Genomic DNA, 9,573 nt, shown 5'->3' on the forward strand with positions numbered 1-9,573 from the left:
AACCCCTTATCTGATACATGCTTTGAAAATATTTTCTCCCATTCCATAAGTTGCCTTTTCATTTTTAAAATTATTTCTTTTCCTGTACAAAAGCTTTTCAGTTTGATGTAGTCCCACTTGTTGATTTTTGCTTTTGTTGCTTGTGCTTTTTGTGTCATATCCAAAAAATAATTGCTTGGTCCAATGTCAAATAATTTTTCCCTGTGTTTTCTTTTAGAAGTTTTATGGCATCAGGTCTTACATTTAAGTCTTTAATCCATTTCAAGATAACTTTTGTGAGCGGTTTAAGATAGAGGTCAAATTTCATTTTTCTGCATGTGGTTATCCATTTTTTGAAGAGGCTATACTTTTCCTACTGAGTGTTCTTGACTCCCTTGTCAAGTATTAGTGGACTATATATGCAGGGTCTTATTTCTGGGCTCTTGATTCTGTTCCATTGGTCTATGTGTCTAATTTTATGTCAGGACCACACTGTTTTACTTACTATATCTTTGTAGTATAGTTTGAAATTAGGAAGTGTGATGATTCTCGCTTTGCTCTTTTTTTCCTCTGATAGCTTTGGCTATTAGGGGTCTTTTGTGGTTCCACAGAAAGTTTTAGAATTCTTTTTTCTATTTCTGTGAAATATACCATGGGAATTTTGATAGGGATTGCACTGAATCTATAGATGGCTTTGGGTAGTAGGAACATTCTAACGATATTAATTCTTCTGGCCCAAGTACACAGGATATTTTTCTGTTTATCTGTGTCTTCAATTTCTTCCATCAAAGTCTTATCATTTTCAGTATACAAGTCTTTCATCTCCTTATTTAAATTTATTCCTAAGTATTTTATTGTTTTGATGATATTGTGAATGTAATTATTTTATTTTTTTAGACACTTTGTTGTTACTGTATAAAAAAGCAACTGATTTTTGCACATTAATTTTGTATTGTTCAACTTTACAGAATTCGTTGATCAGTTCTAACAGTTTTGGGGTGTAGTCTTTAGGATTTTCTATATATATAAAAGCATATCATCTGCAAACAAAGGCAATTCTATTTCTTCCTCTCTGATTTGGATGCCTTTTAATTTCTTTATATTTTCTGATTGTTCTGCTGAGACTTCCAGTACTATATTGAGTAGGAGTGGTGAGAGAGGGCACCCTTGTTTTGTTCCTGTTCTTAGAGGAAAAGCTTTCAACCTTTCACCATTGAGTATGATGTTAGCTCTGGGAATGATGTATATGGCTTCTATTATGTTGAGATATGTTCCATCTATGCCAATTTGTTGAGAGTTTTTATCATGAAAGGATGTTGTATTGTCAAATGCTTTTTCTGCATCTCTTTAGATGGTCCTATGATTTTTATCTTTCATACTGTTAATGTGATGTAATGTGGTACACATTGCATTTTTTTTAATCCTTAATTTTTTAATAAATTTATTTATTTTATTTATTTTGGGCTGTGTTGGGTCTTTGTTGCTGGGCACGGGCTTTCTCTAGTTGCGGCGAGCGAGGGCTACTCTCCGTTGCGATGCACAGGTTTCTCATTGCAATGGCTTCTCTTGTTGTGGAGCACAGGCTCTAGGCATGCGGGCTTCAGTAGTTGTGGCACGCAGGCTCTAGAGCGCAGGCTCAGTAGTTGTGGTGCATGGGCTTAGTTGCTCCATGGCATGTGGGATCTTCCCAGACCAGGGCTCAAACCCGTGTCCCCTGCATTGGCAGGCAGGTTCTTAACCACTGCACCACCAAGGAAGCCCCACATTGCATATTTTTAAAATATATTTATTTATTTTGGCTGTGCCGGGTCTTAGTTGTGGCACATGGGATCTTCGTTGTGGTATGCAGACTTCTTACTTGCAGCATGCATGTGGGATCTAGTTCCCTGACCAGAGACTGAACTCAGGCCCCCTGCATTGGGAGCACTACCCACTGGACCACCAGGGAAGTCCCCACATTGTGTATGTTCAACCATCTTTGTATCCCAGGGATAAATCCCACTTGGTCATAGTGTATGATCCTTTTACTATGACATTGAATTCAGTTTGCTGATATTTTGTTGAGAATTTTTGCATCTATGTTCATCAAGGATATTGGCCTGTAGTTTTCTTTTCTTGTAGTGTCCTTATCTGGCTTTGGTATCAGGGCATTTCTAGGCTTGTAAAATGAGTTTGGGAGTGATCCTTCCTTTTTAAGTTTTGGAAGAGTTTGAGAAATACTGGTGTTCATTCTTCATTAATGTTTGGTAGAATTCACTAGTGAAACCATCTTGTCCTGGACTTTTCTGTGTTGGGAGGTTTTTGACTACTGATTCAACCTCCTTACTTGTTAGCAGTCTAATTAGATTTTCTATTCCTTTCTGACTTGGTCTTTGTAGGTTGTATGTTTCTAGAAATCTATCCTTTTCTTCTGGGTTATCCAATTTGTTTGCATGTAATTATTCATACTAGTCATTTATGATTCTATATATTTCTGAGTTATCAGTTGTAAGGTCTCCTCTTTCATTTCTGATTTTATTTGAGTACTTCTTTTTTCTTCATCTAGCAAAAGTTAATCAATTTTATTTATCTTTTAAAAACAGCTCTTAGCTCCATTGATCTTTTCTATTGTTTTTTTTCTAGTCTCTATTTCATTTATTTCTGCTCTATCTTTGTTTTTTCCTTCCTTTTGCTAATTTTGGGCTTAATTTGTTCTTCTTTTTCGAGTTTATCCTGGTGTAAAGTTCAGTTATTTACTTGAGATCTTTTTATTTTCTTAATATAGGTGTTTATTACTAATAACTTCCCTCATAGAATTGCGTTTGCAGCATCCCTTTAGGTTTTGGCATATTGTGTTTCCATTTTCATTCATTTCAAGATATTTTTTGATCTCCTTTTTAATTTCTTCTTTGATCCAGCAGTTGTTCGAAAGTGTGCTGTATTTCTCCTTCATTTCTGAAAGATAACATTGTCAGAGTATCCTTGGTTTGCAGCTTTTTTCTCTCAGCCTTTCACAGAGGTAAAGTGCCTCTTTATCACGTCATATCAAGGATGTACAATCAACAGGATGTATCACTGTTGACGTTGACCTTGACCATCTAGATGAGGTAGGGTTTGTCAGGTTTCTCTAACATAAAATTTCTCTTTTTCCCCCTTTCCATATTGTGCTTTTTGGGAAAAAGTTACTACACATAGCCCACACTGAGGAAATGGGGAGTTATGGTCCACCTCCTTGAGCACAGAGTAGCTACATAAATTATTTAGGAATATTTCATAATTTTAGTACTAGTATAAACAGTGTTTTTTACTTTCAATTTCTGATTGTGTGTTTATTTCTCCTTTCAATTTTTGCTTCATGTATCTTGGAGCTCTGTTGCTAGGTGCATACACATTTAGGACTGATATGTCTTCTAAGTGAATAAGTCCTCTCTAATTGTGTAATATCTCACTTTATCCCTAGTGATTTTCCTTGTTCTAAAGTCTAAGATTGTCTGATATTAATGTAACCACATCAGTTATATTTTTCCTTTTTAATTGTGATAAAATTTACGTAATATAAAATTTACTATTTTTAAGTGTACCATTCAGTAGTGTTAAGTATATTCACACTGTTGTGTAACCACAACGACTACCCATCTCCAACTTTTTCATCATCCCATACTGAAACTGTACCCATTAAACAATAACTTTCCATTTTCCCTCACCTAACCTCTGGTAACTGCTGTTCTACTTCTGTATCAATGTATTTGACTATTCTGAGTATGTCGTGTATGTCCACATTCATATTATTAACCAGAATTCAATATTTACTTATAATAATTTTCTTTTGAGGTAAAACTTACATACAATGAAATGCACAAATCTAAAGTAAACATTTACTAATTTCTGACTAATGCATTCATTGGTATAAGCCAAATCTCTATCAGGATATAGAACATTACTACCAGCCCACAAAGTTCCCTCATGCCCTTCTAATCAATCCTCACTCCAACTCCACAGGAAGCAACTACTGCTCTCATTTTCCACCACAGATTACTTCTGCCTGTTTTAGAACATCATAGAAATTGAACCAAAGCGCATATACTCTTGATTAATGTATCTTTCACTCAACATATCTTAGATTCATCCATGTTGTTGTATATATACTCGGAGTTCATTCCTTTTTACTGATGAATAGCAGCCCATTGAATGAATAAACCAGTTTGTTTATCCATTCTCTTAGGATGGACAGCTGTGCTGTTTCCAGGTTTGGGCTATTAGAAATAAAGCAGTGATTGAGTGATCTTGTAGATCTTTGGGAGAACATATGTTTACTTTTCACTTAAATAAATATTTGACTTGAATTGCTTGGTAAGGGTATGTCTGCATGGTAAATGTTAACAGGGTTAGTTTCATAAGAACATGCCAGACCCTTTTCCAAAATAATTGCAACATTTGACACTCCACCAAAAACATATGAGATTTATAAGTGCTCCAGACAACATTTGGTGTTGTCAGTCTTTATAACTTTAGCCATTCTGGTGGGTGTGTAAGGGTATCTCATTGCAATTTTAATTTGTATTTTTCTGGTGGTTAATGACAACCTTTTATGTGTCTATTAGCCATTTGCATATTATTTGGTGAACTCTCTATTGTAATAACTCCATTTTAAAAATATATTCATTTATTTTATTTATTTTTGGCTGCATCAGGTCTTTGTTGCTGTGTGCAGGCTTTCTCTATTTGAGGCAAGCAGGGCTAATCTTCATCGTGGTGCGTGGGCTTCTCATTGCAGTGGCTTCTCTTATTGTGGAGCACAGGCTCTAGGCGTGCGGGCTTCAGTAGTTGTGGTGCACCAGCTCAGTAGTTGTGACTCACGGGCTCTACAGCACAGGCTCAGTAGTTGTGGCGCACAGGCTTAGTTGCTCCTCGGCACGTGGGATCTTCCCAGACCAGGGCTCGAACCTGTGTCCTCTGCACTGGCAGGTGGAGTCTTAACCACTGCACCACCAGGGAAGTCCCTATCATTCTTGATACTGGTAATTTGTGTCTTCTCCTATTTTTCCTTTTTAGTCTGATGATAAGTTTGTCAACTGTATTGATCTTATGAAAGAACCAGGTTTTGGTTTCATTGATTCCCTCTGTTTTTCTATTTAATAAATTTCATTTTAAAACAGCTTGATTGTAATATTATTAACATACCATACAATTCACCCATTTAAGGTGTACAATAGTTTTTAATATATTTACAGAACTGTGCATCCATCACCACAATCTAACTTTAGAACATTTTCAGCCCCCTCAAAGTCCCAAACTCATTAGCTATCTTCCCACCCCACCCCCAACCACAATTCCTGGCCCAAGCAACCAGTAACCTATGTACTATCTCTATAGATTTACACATTCTAGAGGTTTCATATAAATGGAATCACATAATATGTGCTTTTTCTGTGATTGGCTTCTTTCAATTAGCATAATTTTTTCAAGGTTTGTCCATGTTATAGCATGTATCAATACTTCATTTCTCTTTTGGTATTGAATAATATTCCATTGTGTGGATATATCACATCAGTTGATGCATATTTGGGTTGTCTCCACTTTGGCTATTATGAATATTGCTGAACATTTGTATCCAGAAGCCTGAATATTATACCTAATGGCAGGCAGTATAGCTACTTTATAATAGAGTATTCCCAATTCCTCCTTCTCATCCCTTATAACAATGCTGTCATTCATTTCACTTATTGGTATGCCATAATTACATTCTTGTTATTACTTTGAATAAATATAATTTTTATATATAAATTAGATCAATAATAAGAAAAAATAAAAGATTTTATTTTGTCTTCATTTATTCCTTTACTAGTGATCTTCTTTTCTTCATGTAGATCTGAATTTCTGACCTATATCATTCTATTTCTCTATAAACAACTTCTTTTAACATTTCTTGAAGGCAGATTTACTGGCAACAAAGTCCCTCAGTTTTTGCTTGTCTGAGGAAGTCTTTATTTCTCTTTAACTTTTGAAGGATAATTTCACTGGATATAGGATTCTAGGTTGGTAGTTTTTTTCCTTCAACACCTTATGTTATTTATTTTGGCCACACCATGTGGCCTGTGAGATCTTAGTTCCCTCACCAGAGATTGAACCCAGGCCCCCTGCATTGGGAGTGCAGAGTCTTAACCACTGGACCACCAGGGAAGTTCCTCCTTCAACACTTTAAATACTTCATTTTCTTCTTGCATGTTTTCTGAAGTCAGATTTAATTTTTATCCTTGTATCTCCATAGGTCAGTTGCTATCCCCACCCTCTAGCTTCTTTTCCAAGATTTTATCCTTGTCTTTGGTTTTCTGAAGCTTGAACATGGTATGCTTATGTGTCATTTTTGGTATTTATCCTAAGCTTTCTGGATCTGTGGTTTTGTGTCTATCATTAATTGTGGAAAATTCCTAGCCACTATTAATTCAATATTTTTTCTCCTTTCTCTGTCTCTTCTCCCTGTGTTCTCATTTACATATGTTACACCTTTTATATTTATCCTCGTTTTTTTAAAATATTCTGTTCCACTTACCTGTTTTTCATTCTTTTTCTTTACATTCCAGTTTAGAAAGTTACTACTGACTTATCTTGAAGCTCACTGATTCTTTCCCTGGCCATGTCCAGTCTACTGGTGATCCCATCAAAAGCATTCTTCATTTCTGTCACAGTGTTTTTCATTTCAGGCATTTCTGGTTTTATTATTATTTTTCTAAGTTGTGGTAAAATACACAAAATTTACCATTTTTATTTTCTATTTATTTTTTAAAATAAATTTATTTATTTATTTTTGGCTGTGTTGGGTCTTCATTGCTGCACACGGGCTTTTCTCTAGTTGCAGTGAGTGGGGGCTACTCTTTGTTGTGGTGCACGGGCTTCTTACTGCGGTGGCTCCTCTTGTTGTGGAGCATGGGCTCTAGGCACGCAGGCTCTAGAGCGCAGGCTCAGTAGTTGTGGTGCACAGGCTTAGTTGCTCCACGGCATGGGGGATCTTCCTGGACCAGGGCTTGAACCCATGTCCCCTGCATTGGCAGGCGGATTCTCAACCACCGTGCCACCAGGAAAGCCCTAATTTTACCATTTTTAAGTGTACAGTTCAGTAGTGTTATGTACATTCACACTGTTATGCAACAATCACCACCATCCATCTCCAGAACCCGTTTTATGTTGCAAAACTGAGAATATGTCCATTAAATAATAACTTCTCATTCCTCCTTCTCACAGACCTGGAAACTACCACTCTACTTTGTGTCTCTATATATGTGACTACTCTAGGTACCTCATATAAGTGGAATCATACAGTATTCATCTTTTTGTGATGGGCTTGTTTCACTTAGTATAATGTCCTATAGATTCATCCAAGTTATAGCATGTGTCAGAAATTCATCTTTTTAAGGCTAAATAATATAATCCATCATATGTATATGTCCCATTTTGTTTTCCTGTTCATCCATCAATGAACACTTGGGTTGCTTCCAGTTTTTGGCTACTGTGAATAATGTGGCCATGAACATGAGTGTCTAGCATTTTCTCTGGAATCTTTCCTAGGGTCTCCATTTCTCTGCTTATATTACTTAACTGTTCTTGCAAAGTTCTCTTGTGGGAGGATTCTAAAAAATGTATATAACCTCTGTCCTGGAATTCCATTAGGAGTTTATTTAGAAGTACATATACCCTTATTTTTAGGAGATGCATACTGAAGTATTTAGTATTTTATTAAAAGTGGAAGGAAATATAATTTAAAAAAATCAATGAGGGGCTCCTCTGGTGGCACAGTGGTTAAGAATCAGCCTGCCAATGCAGGAGACACGGGTTCGAGCCCTGATCCAGGAAGATCCCACATGCCACGGAGCAACTAAGCCTGTGTGCCACAACTACTGAGCCTGCACTCTAGAGCCTGCGAGTCACAACTACTGAGCCTGTGTGCCACAACTACTGAAGCCTGTGCACCTAGACCCTGTGCTCCACAACAAGAGAAGCCACCACAATGAGAAGCCTGCACACTGCAATGAAGAGTAGCCCCCACTCGCCGCAACCAGAGAAAAGCCTGTGCGCAGCAACAAAGACCCAACACAGCTAAAAATAAAATAAAATAAATAAATTTATTTTTAAAATAAATAAATAATCAATGTGAAGAATGGGAACACCAAAGATATAACTATTATCACTGACAATGACCACTCTCCCATTCATAGTTGCCATATTTTAACAGCAATAAGGTCTTACATAGGAAATAGTACTATAATTTTGTATTTCATTAGAATATATATATTGATAAAACAATGTATTAATTACTTATAATTTGAAGTTTGGCAAGTAGCTCTCTGGTGGACAAATTGAATGGTCTTAAGTGTGTCTTCTCTGAGTCACAGTTTTCTCTTCAGAAAACGAAGTAACAATGTTGCTTGACATAGAATTCAGGTCATGACTCCCTGGTCCTTCTTCTCTGACTCTCCAAGTGTAAATAATCCGGTTTTTAGTTCAGGGCTTTCCAAACTTATCCACTAAAAATTCCTTCACAGCACAGAAGAATGAAAGCTTACCCCTGGTAGTCTAACATGGACACAAAAGTGGCAAACGTTTGCATATACAGCATAGGACTCTGAATTCTGTCTTATTTGAAAAGATATATTGATTTGGATTCTTCTTAAAAAATCTGTCTGACTGAACATAAAATATCCAAATGATTTGCCAAATAAATAGCAAATCCTTTTACCCAATTCTTAAAGTTATTGCCGCAAAAAGGTGCAACATTTCTCTTTCATTGTTGAGAAGAGTAAGGCGGCCTAGTCACTCACAAACATATACAGTCATAATATCACAGGGTTCTATATTCATATAATCAAAATCCCACATATCCATCTCGGAGTCATGTAGTTTCTCACTCAGTAAGCCTGTTCACATGATCCACATTCACAATATCCACAGAATGCACACGTAAGAAAAGCAAAAAAGTCAAGTAAATTTTAAGTCATACTCACAGATAAAAACATACAATCTCATAACTAAAGTCATAATCTCACAGGCCTCAAATAGTGCATCATATTATATAATTCCACACATAGTCACAAAAGTACTCAAACTTTTTAATGTTTATTTTAGAAGAGTCTGGGAAATAAAGTTTTATTAGGAGATTAAAATACGTTCAAACTTCCTTTCAAGCTGCCCAGAGAGCTGGGAAAAGAAATGTTCCACTCTCCACTGGGGCCATGGAGGGCTCACATGAGGGAAGGTCAGAGTTCACCGCAGTTTCACCTAAGGTCAGCGGGTACAGTGCTGTTTTCACAAGTCCCACTGGGGAGTTGAGAGAGGAAGAAGGCTGGATTGAAATCTGATTTGATTTGGCTAAGGTGCAGGGCTGCATTATGACCTTTGTTGGCCCCTTCTTCCAAAAAAACAGAAAATAAAAATAATAGTATTTTACGATTGTTTAGGTATAGTAATAATAATAAATGGAGTTTATTTGAATTAAACATTTTCTTTGACCAAAAATTAATGTTTACTTCTGATTTTAAAAGACATTTTTGTAGGCCCCTAAAAGTATTGTGGGCCCTAGGCATTTTGCCTTCTGTGTCTAATGGATGAGTCAGCCCTGCTAGT

Source organism: Delphinus delphis, chromosome 20 (assembly GCF_949987515.2).
Source record: "Delphinus delphis chromosome 20, mDelDel1.2, whole genome shotgun sequence".
In the NCBI taxonomy this organism is placed as follows: domain Eukaryota; kingdom Metazoa; phylum Chordata; class Mammalia; order Artiodactyla; family Delphinidae; genus Delphinus; species Delphinus delphis.